Raw genomic sequence first — 22,752 nt, forward strand, 5'->3', positions numbered from 1 at the left:
CAACGCCCCCAGGCCCCATCCCTCCCCAGCATGGACCACATGTTCCCCTGGACCTCCAGAGGGCTGCTCTGCTTCAAACAGCTCAGAGTGAACTCCTGCTGGTCTGGGGTGGTTCCAGACTTCGAGGCCGGCCACCCATTTACTGTAAGAAGCAGCAGAAATGAACCCAAACATAATTGCAATGAGCGTCTGTGCTCTTTTATGACAAAATCAGAGTTTCCATTTCCTCTAACAAAGTTTCCCAGTTTGACTTGTAATTAAGTTCTAAGTAAAGAAAAGTAAACCACTAGGTCCGAGCCACATCCACTCTCACTGCAAAGCCAAACACTATACAGTATGTGCCACTGTACTGGACCTAAAGGGGGTACACCCCACTGTCTCTGTCTGCACTAAACTCAACACGATGCAAACCCACATCTTAAGATGAGCCGTCACTCATCTTATTGTGTCTGATCCGTGTCCGTGGTGACACGCAACGCTGGGTTTGGAGCAGCTGGAAATAATCCACATTCCTGACCAGGCTTTGGTCAAGTTGTGCTAAAAATAATGTTAAGACAATGAAAAGTCTTTGAGGAAGCTGTGAACCAGCTCGACCGACCTACAAATCAAAGGAAACACGTTTCATGAAAAAACAAACAATAAAAAAAACTACTGCCACTGTAGTTTTGAGGCAAAGGAGAAGAACGGGAAAACCAAACCTCTAAAACTGTATCAGAGTCACGTGCAGCTTCCCGGCACAGTGAAAGTGTCACTGAATACATATGTTTTGGATGATGATGAGAGCAGTGGACGCGCCTCAAGCATCCTGTGTTCGTCCTGATGTCAGCACATAAGAACAGCTGCAGCATAGAGGGACCGCTCATGTGATTTCAGTGTATTTGGGTTAAAGTCCGCAAGAAGACAGAGGTGGTGCTCACGTGTTGCACTAATCAACATGGGCTTCATGTGTCGACAGCATCATGCATGCAGAGTACTGATTGTTGCACGTCCCACTCTGAATGACCACAGCAGACGCTGATTTACACAGTAATTACACTCCTCTGCGAGCCGACCCACTGTAGTCCTCTGCCCACTACACAGACCGTTCACTCCGAACGAGCCAGAGTGCAAATCATTCCCAGGACTGCCAGCTCAACCATATATTTTACTTCCATCCGGATGCTTCTTCATTACAGACCTTTATTACAAAGAAAAGTCAAAGGCAGCAGGCCACATTCACATACATCACACATGCGGGGAGCAGATGCACAAGGTACAGCAGAAGCTTAACACAGAGTTAAAACATGTGGTACAAGCAGTGTTCACATGTGCAACTGATACTGACCCACTGACCTCGGCATTCAGCATCCAGCTCATTTGATAAATGATCTGTGCTCATTTATTTTTAATGTTTACAGCAGGGTTTCTTTTGCTCAGGAGGTCACACAGCATGCTACAGTGGTAATAAATACAAACATATTCAAACTGTTAAATATGTAAATATAGGTAAGTGTATATGGTGGACACTTTCCTCCCACAGTGCACAAAGCAAACGGTGGAGCAACGTCCAGCTGGAAAAAATTATGAGAAAGTGCAAATGGCTGAGAGGCAGCTCCAGGAAGAGTTTGGAAACAAGGCACGAGTCTCTCGAACAGCAGTTTAGTGTCTCTTTGTCTTACAAAAGCTTTTTACAAATGCAGTTTGACATCCGTCAGCACATATCTTTTTCTGTTAAATCACATTTTAACAGGAGTGAACTGTCCCAATGTAAATGTGATTACATACTGTGTGTTGTGCAGAACTCAGTGAAACATCAACTCTACCAATTTGGCTGCTGTGCTCTTCAAAGCCTGACATCGCACACAGTTTGGAGCCATCTGCAGCTCACATGTTCTGTTCAAAGGGTTTCATGGTGAGTGTAAAATGTCTGAAACATCACCGACATCTTGAGTTCTCACTGAGATTCAGAGCTCTGAATCCTTCCTGAAAATTCTCATGTGTCCCATAAAACAGTTAGTGGTGTGTGGGTGAATGGCAGCCTGCGCTATTCTAAGCTGTCACAGATCATATTTTGACCCAACAGCACTTACCATCTTGACTCAGTTACAGAATTATCTAATATAAAGTACAGGGACACAGTTTGAGTATTTTTGAGATGTGACGCTGAGCAAAACTGATGTTATGATATATTAAAGCACTCACATTGAAATCAGCAGGATGAATTTAGAGCTGTAAAGAAACATGTACATGCAGCATGAAACACTGCAGCACAGGAATATGTCATCTGAACTGAGCAGATCGGATATAGAGATCAGAAAATGTGATTTGAACGGCATCTCTCGTCTTCAACATGCTCCAGAAGCAGACTCCTTGACTGTGTTCAACCCACAGCGTTCAGCATGGAGGCACTTGAAAGAGAGGTCCTGCTTGGAAATAAAAGGGCAGCGGCTACATGACCAAAGACTTCATAATGACTCTCATATGTCGTCATTTAGTGGAGCTCAGCAGGACTGGAACATTTAAAAAATGTGACTGCTTAATCTGCAGAGGTTGACACAAGTGTTCAGAGCAGATCATAGGGCAACAGGTTCTTCCTTCCTTGACCGTCGGTGTCATGCTGTCGTTTCCAGCACCCTTTTTCCTCACATTGTTTCCATTGTGCTTTTCAGGGTGGCGTCCTCTTTTTAATGAAACTGTTTTTTCCCCTGTTCAGCAGAACATGACTTCACATGTGAAACACAGCAGAAAGTATGTGAACGTATATACTTGTGTATGTGTATATGTGACTCTGTGGCTCCAGGGTGTCGACCTTAATCCCAACTACAAGTGTTACCAGACCAGAGACCCCGTCCCCTCCCGGTTGTGCACACCTTGTGCAAACAGAGCAAAATGAAAATAGAGTGGAGAGCTCAGGACTGATTTACTGTATTTCCCTTTTCAACACTTCATATTGTCCTCCTGAGTGTGAGAGAGAGAAATGAGGCTGTAAACCAGAGGAAATACCTGCAAACAAAAAACAAATGCTCAAACTGTGATAACACAAAATGTGATTGTTATTCCTGGTTTTTACCGATATGTTTGCATTTAATTTCAGAGATTGGCTGAACATTTACTAAAGTTAGAAACCATCTTAATAACTTTACTTTCTAACTAGGTATGAAGTTATAACGTAGCTGATTTGAAGCTGATTGAAGTATGATTTTTAATCTTCTACCTGAAAAGGACAGCTGCTTCAGAACATACAGCTGATATCAAGTCTTTAATTTATAGATAAGTTATGGAGAGATTGTAAGCTATGCTATGTAGAAAACTGATTTTGAATGTCAAGATGTAAATTAAAAAAAGAAAAGAACAAGAACAACATGTAGAAAATATATAAACTGATGCTCAGGACCCGTTCTTAGGTACATGATCTCCACCATTCTGGGCTTTTCGTTGAATCCTCCATGGAAAGACAACCTGCCCATTGAGACGTGAATAGACTCCTCAGTAAAGTTTGCTCAGCTAAGTAGCCTCTAAGTGTGTTAAGCCACTGATGCATACGAGCATATTATGATGACTAGGTTCATGTGTAAACCAGGTTTGGACCGATGACCTCTGGGCTGTGACTCAATTTCCCCGAGTGCTGCAGCGTGAGGCCGAGGCCATTCATCATGTCAATAGAGAGCCTTTCACATGGGTGAAAAATCATAGGGGGCCTGTGGTGTGCAAGGAAGACTGTGAGTCAATCCCCACATGGTGCTGCCCAGGCCAGCTTAATGATCCTAACATGTCCTAACTAACCTAAGATCCTACTTCTTCTATTTGCTCTGTGGAGCATCGTGATTTATTATAGAAATCACTTGTTTAAGGGTGAACATCAGACTTGAAGTAAAAGCCAGCGAGAAGTTTATCTTATATATCACATACAATAGATACAGTCCAATGACATTTTTCTTTATAGATATTTCAGAGTCTAACAATAAAAGGTGTTAAAGTACAAATTGTAAAGTTACAGACCCACTAACAGTTGGTTAAGACACAAATATGAGGCTTGAGACATGAAAGCAGAAACTTCCCAAAGCTTCACATACTTATTGAAGTTTAGTGACGTGTTTGCTACCTTGCTGCTGTGATGTACAGGTCAACTCCAGGATCTTGTGACATCGCTGTTACAGGTGTAACTTCTAACTACATCTCTGAATGGTGTGGTCAGAAAACACCTGTGAAGAGAAAGTCAATAAATGACTTGACTAGAAATGTTAAAGACATTCTACATGTTTCTAATTGTTATTCTTGAGCCACTTACATATAAGTATTTTGTAATAGGTGGGTGAAGTCCACATTTATTTGTGCTTCCTTTAGTGACAGGATCTCACAATAAGAAAGTTCTGAGGGTAAGACTAACTACCAGTTTGGGGTCTTTCTGTGAGTGACATACAAACAATGTTCTCCCCATGTCTGAGTGGGTTTCCTCCTACAGTTCCCTGAACTGCCTCAGTCACTCAAAGCCGCCACCCTTCTGGATAAATAGGTACAGCTGCTGGATCAACTGATTCATACAGTGAAGAGTTTAATCTGTAGCAGTGTGGCTTGTATGTTTTATGCAGTGGGTTCAGGTTTGGGTAAAGCTGACAGAAACAGGTTGTTTAAATATCCCTCAGCTAAGATGTTGGATACATACTGTCAGTGTAGTGGAGCATATTCCCTCTGATTTGTATATGCAACGAAATATGAAATAACATCAAATATTCACTACAGAGTAGTCGTCAGTAACTTTCCGCCACTGTTAGAGGCTCTGACAAACTTCACTGTACTGCAAAGTAGAAATGATCAAATGTTGGTTTATCTGAAAGCCAACTGCTTTATGTTACTGAGCAACAAGATGGAAATACTCAACATAACAGCAGACGGACACTAATTCAGTTAGCCAAGTAACTAAATGTAGACAGTGTGCAGAGCCAATTGCAAGGAGCAGTATCCACAAACTCAGCAGGACAAAGCACATTCCTGCATTGCATTAGTTCTGAATAAAGAAGGGGAAAAGAGCGGTGCTTGCTGATTTATCTTGGGTATACTAAAGGTACAATGGGCTGAGACCACACTGTATCCCAAATCGATTCCACGTGAAGTTTGGTTACTGGTATGTTAATAGTCTGATTGCAGAAAAGCCCCGGGAATGTGTGAAGGAAGCTGTGGAGCAATAACAAGAGGATATGTGAAGAGAAAGGAAGGATGTTAGCATCAGTTATATTCCTCTTATCAGTCATCAGTAAAAAGAAGTTGATAATGCTTGTTCATACTTTAATGATTCCCATGTGGAAAGTGAGTCATCCTAGTAGTGAGTAGCAACAGGATACAGGAAAGAAAAGTTCAAATAATCATGCATAGCTGTAGGCACCTACTGCAATAAAGACAATTAGTAGTAATAGAAATAACAATGGTATACAACACTGTTTAACTCTGTCAATGAAACAACAGCAAAATGTAATATTTCCAGGAGGGTACTGAGAATAAAGTGAGAACTATAAGCCTGTGTTTAAATCTGAAATATAAAACATGTTATTTTGTGAGTGTCCTGCTTCAGCCTACTGCCGGGCAGATGTTTACATCTGGATCTGATACACAACTTAGCAGATAGCACCTTTTGTTTGAACCCACCCATTTTTGATGTGAGCACTGCAGCCTCTTTTAGTTGTTTGTTTTGGGTGGTTACTCCCTTCAGTCTCCTCTTTAGCAGGTAACATACTCTATATGCTTTAAGTCTACAGATGGACTTGTCCAGTCTAAAACTGTCCACTTCTTGCTCCTGATGTACTCCTTTATGTTTTTGGGTCATTATCTTGCTGCATGATAAAAGATCTCCCAACCAGTTAGTTGCATCTTTCTTTAAACTGGGATTCAAAATGATTTTTGATTCTGAATTCATTGTGCTGCTGCCATCATGTGTTACATCATCAATGAAGATTAATGAGCCTGAAACTTTAGTCTTTCCATCACTTTGGTAAAGGTTCATCTTTGTCTCATCAGTTCTTCTTCAGGACATACCAAATTGTTCTTTTGGCTATAGCCAATTTTTGTGTTATGGCTCTGATTGATTTGCCATTTTCTCTCTGCTTATGTTCTCTTGTTTTCTACCCATAGCCAGCTCCCTAGTTTTCATCTTGGTTACAACTTTTAACTATAAATGTAATAGGACACACCTGGACAACAAGTCACATGTTCCAATATTTTTGCACCCATCAAAAATGTGTCTTCAAACATAAGGTGATATCTTCCAAGTTGTGAACCAGATCCAGATTTAAACACTTTGAAATAAAAGCTGATGAAGTGTTGATCTTTTTTCTCATATTGATTTTTTGCTGTCAAACCCAAATGTTTTCAGTTTATAGAAAAATAAAGGAACTGGCCTCACTGTTCCAATACTTTTGGAGGGACTGTAACTCTGGGCTTTGTTTGAGGCACTCAAGGAAAGCCAGGGACTCGTCTCATACCTCTCCAGTATTATCGTGAATGTTGTTCTGGACTGCTGTGCTTGATCATAGGGATGGTACGAGGGAATGAACAGCAGACACAGAGCTTGGAGTTCTGAGTCTTTTAAGTCCTTTAGCCTTCATCTAATTCACCATAAAGACCTGACAGATGTCCTGAGATCTTCATCCTTCTGCCAGATTCTCTGATCTTTGCAAAGCTCTGTTGGTGTGACCACTGGGTTTCTTGTGATCTCCCTGACCACAACCCTTTTAAGTTACTTAGTTTAGTTCAATGGTGAGGAGAGTCCTGCTGGTTCCAGCCTGCCTTAAGTTCACAATTATCAAGGCTAGTGGTCTAGTGGTCTAGTGTTCTCCTGACATCCAGTGTGAATTTGGGACCTAATGAACACAGGTGTATGCCTTTATAAACAATGTGCAGCCACTTCAGTTTGCCAAAGGTGGACTTTTAAGTTCTAAACTAGTATTAAAGAAAACTAAATCAAACAGGATGCACCTGACCACAATTTGGAGCCACGGCAAAAAGTCTCAATACTTTCAGTTTTTCATATTTCTTCCCTTTTCAAAAACTTCCAGAACATATTTTCACTTTGTCCTCACAGGTTATTGAGTGTAGACTGAATGGAAAATTGGAAATGAAGTTTTTCTCTCCATCACAATAAACTGTACAAGAAGTGAAGCGGTCTGCATACATCCTTAAGTCACAGAGTGTGCAGTTTCTGTACTCTGAGTCTTGGTTTTAGTTATACTGCATCACAGACTGGATAATGACTTACAGGCTTCAATGTTGGAAGAGCATGGGGACTATTAACCTTGAATACAAGCCACACATACACACAACTCAACATTTCTAATTCCAACTGCATATCAAAATAGAAATCCCATGCCTTGCGGATGAAATAAAAAACATATAATAGAGCACAGATGAGGACGGTAATTGAAACCTGGATAGGCTTCAGCTAAAAAAAGCCCAGAGATGACAATTAGATCCGAGCTGGACAGCGGATGTTTTTCTTGGATTTTAAGGTGGATCATGCTCGATAGGCATCTTTAATAAGCCTGTTAATGTGTTAGGCCTCTAAGCTTGTTGAGTCTTTGGATTACTTTAACTTGGGAGGAAATGTCCCTCTCTTCAAATCTGATTTAATAATACCTCCTTGTTTAGATAAATTACTACTTGTTTAAAATATTAAAATATCCTTAAACATGTCCTGATCTAATCCTGTTTGTTTTGTCATTACACAAGCCATTTTAGTTTTTTTCAGTCTTACAATGTGCTTTAACTCTTGAACATTTAGAATAACCCAAGAATCCTGATTTACATTAACACATGGAGACTTTAAATATGATGTTTGATAATTAAATTACCTTATAATTAAGTTATAATGTTGTGCATTTTAAAGAATTGAATGTCAGGGAGCTTAATGTTTGATGTGCCACATAAGTGCAGCATCCTCTCTACTGTAATAACCATCACAAAACAAACAAAAAAAAAGCGTGACTACATTTAAGTATAATGTTTATGTGCAAGTAATCTATAATTTTTCTCATTTCTACAAGAGGAGCTACAGCAGATTTGTACCAAACCTTATAATGCTCTAGTGAACAAATCACTAAAATGAAGGGAATAGAACAGAGATGTATCAGATGATTAGAGGGTTGTGAGAATACAGTGCATCCTTTGAAGTGCAGCCTTAAAGCTGAGCCTTGTGGATGGTTGTATGTAACTCGACAGTGGAGGAAAAGGAAAAACTCGACCAGGTTTAGTAAAGTTCAAAGTCAAAGACATGACACCGGGCAGGTTGGTAGGGTATTATACAACATCTCCAGAAGTTAGAATGACATTCATGTTGAAATTTAGTCATTTGGCAGACAGTGTTCTCCAGAGCAACTTCCAAGGCAGGGTAAGTGTGAGGAGGTCTGTCATAAGGACCCTTACTGGAGGTAGGCCACATTTAGGATTCAAACCCCAGTCCCCCACACAGAGGGCAGTGATCTTACCACTACACTAACCAGAATTACACCAGGAAGCACCGTAACTCTCCAGGTCTGATAAGAGTTTATGACTTTATTTGGTTTCTGTTTCCCTTGAATTAAGTGGTAGGATAATTAGATTACATAAGGGGCCTTTCTATGACTTACACTGTTTGTGTTTCCCCTTGAGGAGATGACCCTGATGATGAAGCTACCTCAACAGTTAGGACAATAGAAAATGAAACCACAGAAAAAGAGTTTGTAGCTGATTGTGTGACTGAATACCAGCTTCTCTGTTATCCAGACGAGGCTTTCCTCATGCCACACCCGTTTCTGTAAACCCCTGACCAGGACTGGCCTCCATGGGAAGAGAAACAAATACGTTTCTTATTAAAGAATTTCAAAAAACTAGTAGATCAATGCTCACAGGTATGCTTGCTATTTTCATGTATTTTAGTGGAAGTAGCACATTTTTCCAAACATGAATAATAATAATAATCACATGGATGTGATTTGATGCCACTGAGGCACCACATTGATGTTTCCAATCACTATATGAAGGGAACATAGTACAGTGAGTGGGTAGGTCTATAGTGTTTGAACAGTGCATTCCACAGTCAGGCTTTAGAATCACATTCCCTTCATGCACAGCTACTGGTACAAATAACTCAAAGTGCCGCATCAACTAATGATCCAGCCCTATAGAAATCATCCTCAAACTGTACCTGTACAGTCACATGCATGAGCTCATGTCCATTGTACATATGAAGGTCAGAACAAAACCAAGGCTCAAAGGTTCACTGCCAATTTCATTGCATGTGGCACAAACATCCACTCGGACTCATGGATGAACTGATAAGACTTCAAGTCTTGAAAAACATACACATACTGTAAACTGCAACTTTCCATTTGGCAGACACATACAACCACAGTGCAGTAATTCTACCTGCATAATGAAGTAGAGGACTGATATACAACTGACCACTGGCTGGAAGAGAGATGAAGAACCACAGCTCTCCTCTTTATGCCCATCACTAGTTTATGTATCACTTTAATGACCCATTTCATTATTTAAAAGCAGTCTAACCATAGTCCAGGTTTGTTTTGAGCTGAAAAACACCTCCAGTTAGGCAAGAGCACATTCACATATCTGAGGAGGTCCTGTCTGGTGCACGGTGTCCTGAGGCCCGGGCAAATGTGGTGGTCAAGTTTACTTTGGGGAGGATTAAGGATGAGAATGTTTGCTCCCTCACTAAACACAGCTAGAGTCCTTCAGTGTCTCCACTCACCCAGCCGGTCTCACGGTGCCAAGTCACCCTGCGGCTAACAGCTCTGACAAACACTGGACACCAAAACGTGATTCTGGAGAAGGCTGAATAGAGGCCTAACACCAGGTCAAAGAAGGTCTGAGTCATAGAAAGACTTCAACAGGTTAATGCTCCATCAACAACTTTTGAGCGTGCATGCACACAGTCTTAGAGACCAGAAGTTCGGCCAATGGATCCTATTGGATGCTAAAAAACATTTCTCCCTGATGACTTACAGTACATGTTTTGGAAATTAGTTTTGTACTTGTTAATTTCTATTGCGTAAACACTCCCCGACTTGCAGGTATGCTAGTTTAAAGAAAGGAACATTGGGAACAAAGCTCTTCGAATCCACAAAGGAATGATTTTAAAGTTTTTTAAAGAGGAGAAACATTAAGTGTTTCTAGGAGAGGAGTGAATGCAGCCAGCTCATGTGGGATGGATTATGATGGGAAAATGAAATACACAGACTTTTTTAAAATATAAATTTGGCTTCTACTGTAGGTTCTGGGTGTGTTGGCTATGGTGAATGCTGCACAGTGTTCCTTAAGCTCCAGACTTTGTGTAATTCATGTGAAAATATATTAGCATGACTGAGATCATAAGCATATGTGAATCATATTGAATCTTTGTCTAAACATGCTGTGTATACAATGTTTTCTTTATTTAAAAGCATGATCTGAAAATCAGTGTCACTTTTCTGCTGTTGCATTAGGAGATTCCACTTCCCTGCAATTCATTGTATCTGTGGGTCGTTTTCAGGCTGATTCACTTTTTAAAGTCTCCTTACATTTAATGTGTTAGGTCTTTTTGAAGAGTATCTGCTTCCTGTCCAATAAGCACAGTGATGGGAGAAGGACTACAGAAAATGAAGCAACTATTTTGATAATAAAATAATATTTCTCTTATTCCTCTCAATAACTAATGCCACAATTTGGTGTTTCCAGCTTCTTAAATCTCAAATTTGAGAATTTAAACTGATCTGTGAATTCTGGTCTGAACGAATGATACTAGAAGAAGTCATGCTGGTCTGTGGAAAACATTACAACCAATTAAAGTCTTAAACTTTTATTAGACCTGGAGAGTCACGGTGCTTCCTGGTGTAATTCTGGATAGTGTAGTGGTTATATCACTGCCCTCCATGTGGGAGACTGAGGTTTAAAATGTGCCTTTACTTTTAAAAAGAGACAGAGGTAAAGAACATCCCACTGAAATGAAGAAGTTAGGGTTCATATAACCAAAGTTAAATCTGAAGCACCTGAAAAGAGGATTTTCTCAAATTCAAAAGATTTCCATTTATTTAGTTTCAACTTTAAGATTATGATTTAATAGTATGAGTTTGGCCACTGATCTTTTTATTCAAATCTCTGAAGTCTTAGAGGCAACAAGAGACGTAGCTGCTGCAGGGATTCATTACACAAGCTTCCCCAAGGTCAAGCATCAGAGAACAACAAGAGGTGTGTGTAGGAGACTAAATAATCATCAGTTGTTGCATATTTCTAGGTTTGAAAAATCCTCTTTCATGTTGGTCTGATGACACAAAGCACATTTCAGTCGTCAGGAGAGTTGTGACATCGTGATACACACAGACTGCATACAGCACAAAGCTTGGAACGGAGCTTTAAACCTTCTACTAAAACACACACTCATTTGAAAACGGAGCCGAGCTAAGCTTTCCAAAGGATCCCAACTTTGAACACTTTGTTGTGCCACTGACTCTGATACAACAGTCCCATTGTGGCGCAGAGAGGCAGACAGTCTGTGTTGTACTCATGTTGACATTCTGCAGAGACAACAGCGATGTTACAGTCCCTTCAACAGACTTTCTCACACAATTACACAAAGGACCGTGTGAGACTATATCACTTACACCTCATTTGAGATCAAAACCGAGCAAGACAATGCTTTCATGTGAACTCATGAAGATATTCAAGTATAATGCAAAGGTTGTTACACAGACACACAACCCTGAGACAGAGAAAAACGAGATGGACAATAGGGAAACTGTTTTTTCTGAGCCTCACTGCAAATCACGACAATCAAAAGGTCAGTGTAAGCAGCTGTCAATCATCTGAGGCAGCTAAAGGACCATGCCAAGTGATTTCGAGTGGATCCCTCAAGGTTCTCCATGAATGACAAGGGGTTTCTTTAGCTGGATTTCATAGAGGCTCAGTACTGACTGGGTCTTTCCCATTCAGTCATTTCCTGGCCTTTCATTCCTCTCTCTCTCTCTCTCTCTCTCTGGCATCCTTCTGAAGAGGAATGCAGAGATGAGCTGAGAAAGAGCTGTACAGGGAAGTACAAAGATACAAGGGAGTGGTGGAAGAAAACTAAAAAATGTTTCCTGCAGTTATTCGTCCAGTGTGGACAGAGATGGGACGGATCTTTAGGGATTGTTCTGCTCATTAGAAAAATTAGACAAATAACTGCAACATACAGTGCAATTTAAAGAAAGTTTAATTTGAAATCACACTTTCATTAGTTTGTTAGTTTATTCTTATGGTTTGGACATGCTGCTCCTAAGTCCTGTCCACCAGAACTTGAGTAAATTATCATCATCGCTGGAGAAATGCTGCATGTAACATTACTTTCCATAGTAATGTAGAAATATAATGTGTTAGATCATTAAGTGTTGTCATTTTGTTAAAGTTACTTTATGAAGGAACTCATCACATTTAGAAACTATACTGTGAAGTGACTGGAAGCTTTATACCATCTGGTTTGATGGTGTCCATTCATCCTATTCTTGTAATACTCTGCAAACATCTCTTCCCTCTGTTGAGTCAGAAATTGTAACATCTGTGTCCCACAGGAAGAGACAAAGATGATATAGTTGGAACTGTAGCCCCCACTGTTGGTATAAAACACGTGAAGAAGCTAAGGGGGCTTGTATGTGGTGGAGGATGTGTGGTCGATTTCAGTGGTGGAAACTCTAGCGTTTGACTCACGGAGCTGTGAGTAGGACAGTTTTTGGGAAGTCTACGCCACATTGGAGTTGATAACATTCTTCACCAGTCATGAAAAGCACAACATGTTTGCATTTTTTTAACTGGAGTTTATAGGAATACTCTGTCAGAGAAATGCAAGAGTAACCTTAAAACTAGTAACAGACTTAGAAACTTGGTTTTTATTATTATTATTATTATTATTATTATTATTATTATTATTATTATTATTATTATTATTATTATTATATTACATTACTTTCAACAAACAGTAACATGTTAGTGACAAGTATCCAGTGACCTTGTGAGGACTCTCATAGACATAATGCATTCCCAGTACATGACCCTAACCCTAACCCTGACCAAAACCCAATTCAAACCCTAAACCTAAAACTTAGTCTTATCCCTGAAAAATGCTATTTAAACGTGTGTGGACCAAATAAAACTGCACTAAGCTGTAAAGGAGTTACTCATAAACAAAATGAACCCCATATGGATCCCAGTCTCCAAAAAGGACACAGAAGTGTCCTGGTTAGACAAAACTCAGGATATATTCACACAGAAGACTCTCTGTAACAAAACAAATCTTTGTCACGGGACGTTTAGAAAATGTGTTTCAGCAGAAGAAAGAGTATCACTCCTTTTAAATCAGCTCCAAGAACTGAAGCGTGTCAAATAACTGGAGTTCTGTGACCAGGGACGCGAGTATCTGACTCACATCTTGGTGAAGCTGTACGCCAGCCACACAGCTGGTTTGGCAAATAAGAGTTGTGAGGTCTGCTGGGTAATGGGAGTCTGAGCTGTGGATTGACAGAATAAGGAGTGATGGAGGAAGACTCTGGCTCAATCTGCTCCATAAATAGCACAGATGGACAAGAACACTGAAGCATGACACAAAGACGTCTGCAGATAGGTCTGAAAGCTGCTGATGTCCTGCACGATGAACATCAGCAACTTTGCATGGTCGCAGTTTATTAACACTTAGCTCCTGAAACTTTTAACATTAGTCAGAAACAACGTCCTTCGCTCATTACATCCTGCAGTATGCAGCAAGTTGTAGCTTTTTCTTTTCTATGTCAGCACAGGTTTTGAAACAGCCAGGTCTTCAGAGGCCACAGGCTAAAAATATCAGCACAGAATCAACACCACTTAAACTACATGTGGAAAACCTACAAAAACAAACCTGGACAAGTTCGCGCCACGTGACTGTAGGGTTTTAATTTAAACTGCAAGTCTATTTTTCTCTATTGTGAGCTGGAACAGGCTGGTGTCCAAACAGCTCCAGTACTTTTCCAAAAAGCCCTCCTTGTCTGGAGTCGGCTGAGGAATGTAGGTGTTCTGTTTGTGTCATAAGGAGAACCTCCGACCCAAAGCACCTATGCAGAAAATCCCAAAGTGCTGAGGTAGTGACTACGTCTTTACCCTCTAGGCTTGTCGTCCTCACCGCCTCTGTGTATTCTATTAACGTTTCCATTAAAGAATTCAAGAAGAGGTTTTGCGTTTATGGAAAAGATCTAATTTATCAGTCTCCTGAAAACCTGGACTACAGTTCTGTAGTGGTTTTCCTACAACAATGACATCATCACGAGTGGCTGTGGCTAATGTGACTAACAGGTTTCCTGCTTCCTGTTTTAGAGCAGACATCCTGGAACCTGAGGAATCCCAGCATCAGTCCCATGAGACAAACCTTCGCCCCCCAGCAGAGCTGAATTAGTGTTTCCAGTAATGCCACCTCCCAGACAGACAGACGCGTGGGGGGAAACGTGAAGTTGACTATCACAGCTTTAGAGGCATGAACTCGTGCACCCAGCTACCTTCGGTTTTTCTGGAACCCTGCAGTGTTTTCATGACATAATGATGCAACAGCAACCGGCCAAGTCATTTCCACTATTTACATCAGCCGTGACAGGTTGCATCACCTAGAACAATTTAACACTAGACACCAGGGTGTGTGTGTGATATCTGCATAATTTAATAGGAAAATGAACCTATAATCCCTCCTGACACCCCCATGTTGCTGCATCAGTTATGGTTTGCTCAATAAGGACTTTTATGGATGAAAACAAGCCCTGATCTGTCCTCCCAGCATGCTCCAGCTCCAAACAGCAACTCTGCAAATGTCTAATGTACATCACATGATCTCTATTCAAGTTCAAGTGATGTTAACTTTTATCTTGAAAAGGCCCAAACTGCTTCCGAACCGGGGTTGTTCTTCTGGGAACTTGTCAGTAACAGATTAGGGCTGACACACACAGTATGTTCAACTTTAGCTGGTGCCATTTTCTTGACTGTTATGTAATCACGTCTGGGAACAGCACGAGGCAGCGTGCACAGTTTGTCTTTCTTCTGTAACTGTAACTAAACAATATATGTAGAGAAACTGGACTGAACCACCGTCTGGGTTAAATCAGTCACTCTGGTGAGTGTTGACTACACCACATGCATCAACACTAGAATCCAGGATCAGCAGGTTCCCTATTGTCATTAATGATGAAAGATGGAGGTGAGAGAGAAGGAGCCTGCACGTTTTCACCTGAAGGAAGAATTTGAAGCTGTAACTCAGCAGAAGCAGTAAAAACACAGAAAGACAAAATATCTGAAATGAAATGTGAAGGTTGTCAGGAGTGTTTTAATCCATCCTCAAACTGGAAAAACACAGACTTGAATAATGGTGAAAGTAAAAACTGAAAGCTGGGATGTGGCGAATAAACCAGTTTACAACCTCACGTCCTCAAACTGAACACCTTTAGTGTCCAGAGAGCATCACATTAATTATTAATGAGTATCTAATTAGCACTTGATCTGAACTTACCTGAAAGGTGTAGTGGGGGTGATTTCAGTAGAACCCAGAGGGTCTGTCAGATCATCAGCTCTCTCTCCTTTAAACTTCTTCAAACATCTCGTTTCCCACTGAGCTGCCACATTTGAATCCAGGTGAGCTCAATCAACACATGTCGCAGGTTAGTCCCGCCCTCCCTGACAGTCCGCACCTTTCATTGGCCGCGACACAGTTCTGACATCTCCACAGAGCGAATCACAATTCAATTCTCTGTTCTTTCCGGTCTATCCGAGGCCTACAGGTGAGTTACTGCCACCTAGTGGACTGGAGTGTCGAGCAGTAGATTAAACACTGTCCTGTTTCTTTTAAATAAATGATTATTAGACTAGTGAAGCCCCTGGTGTATTGTTAGGGTCTTTCTTTAATTAATGCTGATGTTAGTTCATTACTTTCTTTATTATAGCTGCTACGATCAGTACGTGTCTGACTGTGGGACAATCAAAGGTGCCCTTCTCTGTGGTTTTAGTTGCCTTTTTCCTGAAATCTGTTAATCTCAAAAATTGCTTAATATTGAATCAATGTCCCACAACAAACAAACACCTGAGCAAACACACTTCTGTTGTTTCAACAGGTAATAAAACACGTCACGAAATACACAACAGAGTTCAGGCTGTGGACGTTGGAAGCAGAGGAACATTTGTGTCCTGCAGGTGTAATTCAGTAACTACTAAAGGTGAGAAACAGTGTGTTTAAGAGGTCAAAGGTCAGAGAACGGCTTCCTGTAAAACAACGTGTATCCACCCTTTAAAGCTCAGAACCGAACCCAGGTGACTTCAGGATGAACTGATCAGTAGCTCGGCAGGAAAGCAGGATGCACTGTGTTCAACGGGGAGTTTTGGTGTCTTTTACTGAGGCTGCCACTCTGCTCCCTTTGTCTTGAACTCACTCACCTTTTAAACTTCTGTAGCACATCAGAAATGAAAACTGTCAGCTCTTGGTAAATCAGCAATCACTGAATCGCCCAGCCTTTTAACCTTCTTCATGTTGCACAATAACACACAGCATAATGGAAGCCTTTCACGTTCACCTACAGTACCAGAATATCTGCCCAGCTGTTTATTTTCTTGAAATAGTTGAGCAAGCAAAACACCCCCACACACCTGAACTTCAGCTGAAATGTCAGAGTTTCAGCACCGGCAAAGACCGGGAGCCCCGGGTTTTTGAAGACTGTTTTCCTTTCACAGACACAATCACCACAGGAATGCACCGCTGAGACGCAGAGGTCAGAATGTGTTGAGAATAAAGCAGTGAACAGCCGCAGACACACAAAAACAGCCTGGGAAGTACATATAGTGTAAGGTAAACACACACACAGACGTATAGAAGGGACCACACCAACCACCAACATGCACACACACACTGCAACACTACAAATACATGCACAGTTAATAATCAACAGCGTTGATCCCTGCAGGTGAGCGCTCGGCTTTCTCCCAGCGTGATCACACTCACTCAGCTGCACATGCACATTCACTAAACCATCAACTGGGCTGTTTTGCTGCTCAGTCTCTAAATGATTCTGATCACAGCAGCTGCAGGAATCAAGCAGGAATCTGGTGACACATCTGTTTTTGTTTCTTTCTATTTCGATGTGCTTTAAAGCAGATGACTGTGTGTAACACACGCAGCACCGCCACCTATGGGCCACAGTTAGCAAACACTGCTCCTGTTGCTGCAGTGACTCTGGCTACAGTTTCACTTTGTCCCTGACCACAGAAACTCCCTGAGTGCGTCTGTCATGTCCTGTGAGCAGCCTGCCGCCTCTTGGTGACGCTCAGAATGAGACTCCCTTCATTGTGCTGCCTTTAATAACATGCAGACACAAGAGGGCGCTGTTAGTCCAGTCTTTTCTCTTTGACCTCCACCAACCTGTTTAATAGCTGCAGTGAAGTGCTCCATAAATCCTAACTAATACTAATTATCATACAAAGTGTGTCCTCTGACGACTGTTGGTCGAAGATGCATTTTGCTGTATTAAATTATCATGTGCTGAATTGATGAAGCAGTTTGCTGTTGAGGGTGTGACTGGACCAACGGAGCATTTTAAAACGAATGCAGATTGTTCTGTCAGACTCCACTGATGACCTGTTCCTTGAATTCAGTAAAGCAGTGATATTTACAGAAAATCCAGGTCCATGAGAAATAGATTAGTCATGCCACAAAGATCTGTAATTCTTTGGATCATGGTTTATGATTCTCCATGTCCTTGAGAAAGCACTTAAATTATCTAAAAGTGGAAAGCCTTTGTGAGATACTAAGAAACCAGCAGGAAGAAAATGAATGTCTTGCAAAATATAATAGAAAGGCCCTGATGGTCGCCATCCATTGTTTGTGCTGCATAATTAAAGTTATGCCAAGGCAACTGCAGAGTGATTTTTCTTTGATTGGAGAAGGAAGAGGAAGCCCCCGAACGGAGAAAATGAATATTTCACCAGCAACAGATTAAAGTAAACTTATCATAATTAATCTTCAGAGCGATTTACATGTTTCTCTGTCAAATAAGTGTTTCTTGCTATATCCTAAATAATCTCAAGACCTTGTGGGGTTATACTTCCCAGGTGGTCCCAACCTTTGTAGTGTTAAATGGATCTCAGTAGAGAACACAATCAATTTGACCTGATCCCTCCTGGATGTGTTTTAAATCAAAGTGTCAGCTTCTCAAATCACGGAAAATGTTCTGGGTCATTTTCAGATATGAAATTATCTTCTGGATATTTTAAAGATTAGGAGAAGGTCTGAGGTGTAGACGAGTTGGGCCTCATCCATCATGTCTGATTCAGGTTCCGTTCCATATCTTTCTTCTCCACCTTTTCTCCCTGTCGCCTCTCCGGCCGCCTCCTTCCTCCACCCCTCCTTTTTCCTGAGGGGCCTCAACTTTGACCTGCACAAAGAGCTTGTTAAATGCCTGTGTAATCCCTGTGTCTGTATTTGCGGTAGTGTTTTCATTCCTTTCTTTTTGCCAGTGCCAAGTCCGTGTGTGCGTGTGTGTAATCCTCAGGTCAGTGACTCAGGAGACATCTTATCTTGGCCCATCAGGTCCGTGCTGATTGATCACACAGCCTTTAACTCACTCACTCATCTAGTCCAAGAGCAGCTTCCTTCAGCCGGATCAATACTCTCAACAAATCTCACAATAAACAACGTTTGAAACACAACCAACACGGGACGGGAGGGGGGGGGGGCTTACAGGAAAATGAAAAATCATGAAAATTCTCTACCAACTCCAAACTGTGGCGGCCTCTTTGACTGAAGACAGATGAACCAGAGTGGGCTGTCAGTGAGTCACTGACATCCACAGACATGCCTGTCTCTTCCTCTCAACCCCGGTGTTCACCCCAGAGTGGAATGCAAAGTTCTTGGGTCCTGGTGGCTAACAACCCAGGATATGAATCAACTCGCCCTCACCAACTCACATATACTCAGAGGATGGGGAAGGTGCGAGCATGCGTGCACGCTGGGCGAACAGATACAGAAAATTGTTGGGGTGAGAGTCATGGTTTGAATGAGGACTGTGTTTATAGTATAGCAGAAATATGTGGTGGAACCGTTCAAATAAGCCTGTTTGTGCAGGCAGTGCAAATAGAGGCGCATGCACACTGTGCACATTAGGAGATGTGGGTTTGAGTTTGAGATGCTGATTGTGTTGCTGGTTTTCAGCAACACATGTGCTGATCTCTGAGTAATAATAAGAACTAGATCGTGTAAAGTAGTGACAGGTTCGTTTAACAGCAGGCAACAGTTCTTATAAAAAGAAGTAAAAGTAAAAGTGCAAGTACTAAAAAAATACTTGAAAACCAGAAATACCGCTTCAAATTCTTTACTCGAGCAGTGAAATTTATTGAAAGTACAAAAGTACAAGTAAACAGTTTCAGTTTATTTTAAATAGTATTGAATTATAAATGTACAAGTTCAGTCCAGGTTTGTTCAACACACATTAAAATGTAGAAAAATATGTCAAAGAAAACAACAACAACAGTGTAAAGTTGGTTTATTTACATCTACATATGAAGTAGAGTACATCTCTATTAAAATGAGTTATAACAAATATCAACAGCTCAATTAGAAGAATCAACAATGCATCCAAACTAAATATGTAGAATAATGAAATGGCTTCCATCGACTGGCACATTGTCTCCACTTTCACCGACTTGTGTGTATGTCATTGTCTTCCTGTGAACTCCAGCAGACCCAAAGATTGTCTCTGTGTAGATGGGGGTGGGTGGTCCATTTTGACAGGATTCTCATGGTTCCCACAGGATTTAATGGCCTGACAGACAGAATCTGACAACCTCTAGTTAGTTTACAACAAGATCTGTGTGTTCTGCATTTACCCTCTGGCCACATACCAAGGTGTGTGTGTCTGTGTGTGTGTGTATTTGGGCTTGCACACTCGCCCAGTGTGCCTGTGAGCTGTGGGGGTTTCTGCCAGACTAACGTTATCTAAACTACCCCAACGTGCATTTAGTTTTGAATGGGCAGGGCCTAGATAAGATCTCCTTACTGACTACCTTAGGACCCATCGGCACCCATTCCATCCTTAAAGTCAGTGTGTGGAGAAGGAATGCAGGGTGGTGCTGTGGGTCTGCTGCTTTCCCCCCACTGAGCCTCTGCCACTGGTCCACAGATCTGTGCTAGACAACGTGGGTGCTTTTATTTTGACAGATACCTGAGCACAATAGCACTCAGCACAGGAATGTGTGCACAAATCACCCACACACAGAGTGTGAGATGAAGCTTTCATGAACTCAGAGCAAGCACCCCAGGTCAAAGGTCAAGCTACTGATTTAGGCTTATTTGCCTCCCCGCAATCCACACACGGAGCCCCCCCCCCCCACTCGCCACGCTTCAGAGAGAGAGTGCTGAACATATCATGACCTGACAGCCCCATTCACCACCACGGAGGTAAAAACACAAGGTGCATGAGACGTGACCCCACCCCAGTATTTCTCCTCACTTCTCTGAAGAGAATAGGAACAAATCTTTAAATCTTTCTATCTTCTTTGACGTTTTTACCTTCTCTCCCAACTCATCTTGCTTTTCTTTCCTTCCGCCCCCCCCCCCCCCCCCCCTTCTTGTAGCTGGTGGAATCCCTTCCCATCCACCTAAGTGTCACTGAAGAATGTTCCATCATTTAAACGGGGGAGAATGCTCCGCTAATATATAACCAATTACACTGGTCACATTTCCTGTGTCTCCTTTGAGCTCTCTGCAGGCTCAAAGTGCCAATCAGGCCTGGAATGCCAGAACATGGCTCTTATTTGCCAGGGGTCAGCGCACCAGTAACCTCACATTCTAAAGGACCATTGTTCCCATGGCCAGAAAGCTCGGAGAAGCACACATACACATCCAGGGTGAAAGACACACACACACAAACCCTGGCCCCTAGAGGCCTCACATCAAGGGCCCGCTCTGTTTAAATAGCATCCGCCTGCACAGCCACCCGCCATGAAAGGGATTAAACAAGGTGTGTGCATGCTTGTGTGTGCTTATATGTCTCATATGTGTCCATATATATATATATATATATATATATATATATTTATACATATGCATATATATGTTTCAAAGAAATGTGCATGTTAATGAGTCATTGAATCCTTTATTGGGTTGTAACACTGTAAAAGCTTCTTCTGATGTGACCTCAAACATCCAAAACAATTCAGCACTCAAGAATTTGTGGAATGGAGTGATGGTAAGTGACGGCACTTTTGATTTGTGTGGTGCGTCATTGAACTTGTGGAAAAAAACACTAAAAAGAAAAAGTTAACCTGAGGAAATGTAATATTTTCAGACAAAGTCGAACATACGTCATTCTAGGAAGCTTGCATCTTGTGTGTGTGTGTTTGTGTGCAAGTAAGCGTGATGGCGCAGAGGCTGTGTGTGTCTGACTGATTGCAGGTACTCATACTGTCCTTGCACAAAGCATGGTGACAGAGCAAGGATGCTCTATAATGCACAGTGCCTTTCAGAGCTTTGACATTCTGTCTGTTATATTCCCTCACAAGAAGTGAAAACAAACAAAACATGACTCAGTGTGAATGAGCACTTGTCACTGCAGTGTGTGTGTTAAAATTAAAAAAATAAAAAACACTTGCCTACACCACAGAGATATGCTGTTTCTCCACTTCGCCATGCCTCTTTCTGTGCAACTAAGTCTGCCCTAAACTACAAGTAGCTGCATTGGCAGAAGTATATGAACACAGGAGTATTACACCAACATGAGTATTAATATGCTGCCGTAGCAGCCTCTGCTTTTCAGGGGAAGTTTTCCACAGGTGTTTGGAACCTGCTGTAAGGATTGGCTTCCATTCGATGCTGTGAATGATGTTGACCCCACTTCATCCTAAATGCGATGGATGGGGTTAAGGTTGCAGTTTTGTGCAGATCAGTTAGGTTCTTCTGTACGGACCTTGCTCTGTGCAGAAGGGGCCATGTTGAAAAAGAAAGTCTTAGATATGATTGCAAGCTGCAGCAACACGATTTCAGTGAGTGGTCCATCCATAAATATTAAAAGCTCCAGAGTGTCCACTAATACACCATAGAAAGTGCTTCTCATTCTTTTCTCATTTGTTATAACAAAGACTATGATTTTAAATCTCAGCATCCTCTAATTAGCTTTTCCTCGCTGTTAGTGCAGACCATGACATGAATGTTTCATAAGTCAATATTTCATTTCCAGAATATCAGTGATTCATGAATCGTTTTTTGTGGAAAATATAGCTTGAATCCACCGGAGCAAAGGCAGAAATCTGATTGGCTTGTCATACCTGCTGTCTGGGCCGGCCGTATCAAGAACGATTGGATTCCTCACCTCCTTTTTATGTCTCAGAACAAGCATGCAAATGCATGCACACACATGCACACACACACGCAGGCACATACACAGTTTCACACAGGTATGCAGTCATGTTGAGAGAAACCTGACCTACCTGACGGATCGAAACTACTCCTACGCTCCTCTGTTAACCCCTCAATGTTCGGCGTGGGAAACAATGCGTTGCCATTACCTGCTAATTCCTGCTCAAATATCTGTGATGGATGGATGGTTGGATAATTGATGGATGCACCGATGACACAGCCACGAAAGGAGAAGGAGCATAGAAAGATAGAGACTCCGCACTAGGAAGAAAAGGTGAGGTGTAGAAAAAGGAGCGAGGAAAAGGTTGTCAATATGCTTTTCTCATTTGTTCCCTCTCCTTTCCTTCCCTCGCTTGCCTATAAGAGATATCTGAGGCCAA

At 41.6% G+C, this 22,752-nt stretch overlaps 1 long non-coding RNA gene across 1 annotated transcript; it reads right to left on the reverse strand.

The window, feature by feature from the left end:
• Nucleotides 1-36: 36 nt before the first annotated feature.
• LOC113172791 lies at nt 37-15,612 on the reverse strand. Its single transcript, XR_003299787.1, has 3 exons — nt 15,488-15,612; nt 4,082-4,181; nt 37-2,982 (listed from the first exon to the last, which is right to left on the reverse strand). It is a non-coding gene; the product is annotated as an uncharacterized LOC113172791 (long non-coding RNA).
• Nucleotides 15,613-22,752: the final 7,140 nt, after the last annotated feature.

Source organism: Anabas testudineus, chromosome 21 (genome assembly GCF_900324465.2).
Source record: "Anabas testudineus chromosome 21, fAnaTes1.2, whole genome shotgun sequence".
Taxonomy (NCBI): domain Eukaryota; kingdom Metazoa; phylum Chordata; class Actinopteri; order Anabantiformes; family Anabantidae; genus Anabas; species Anabas testudineus.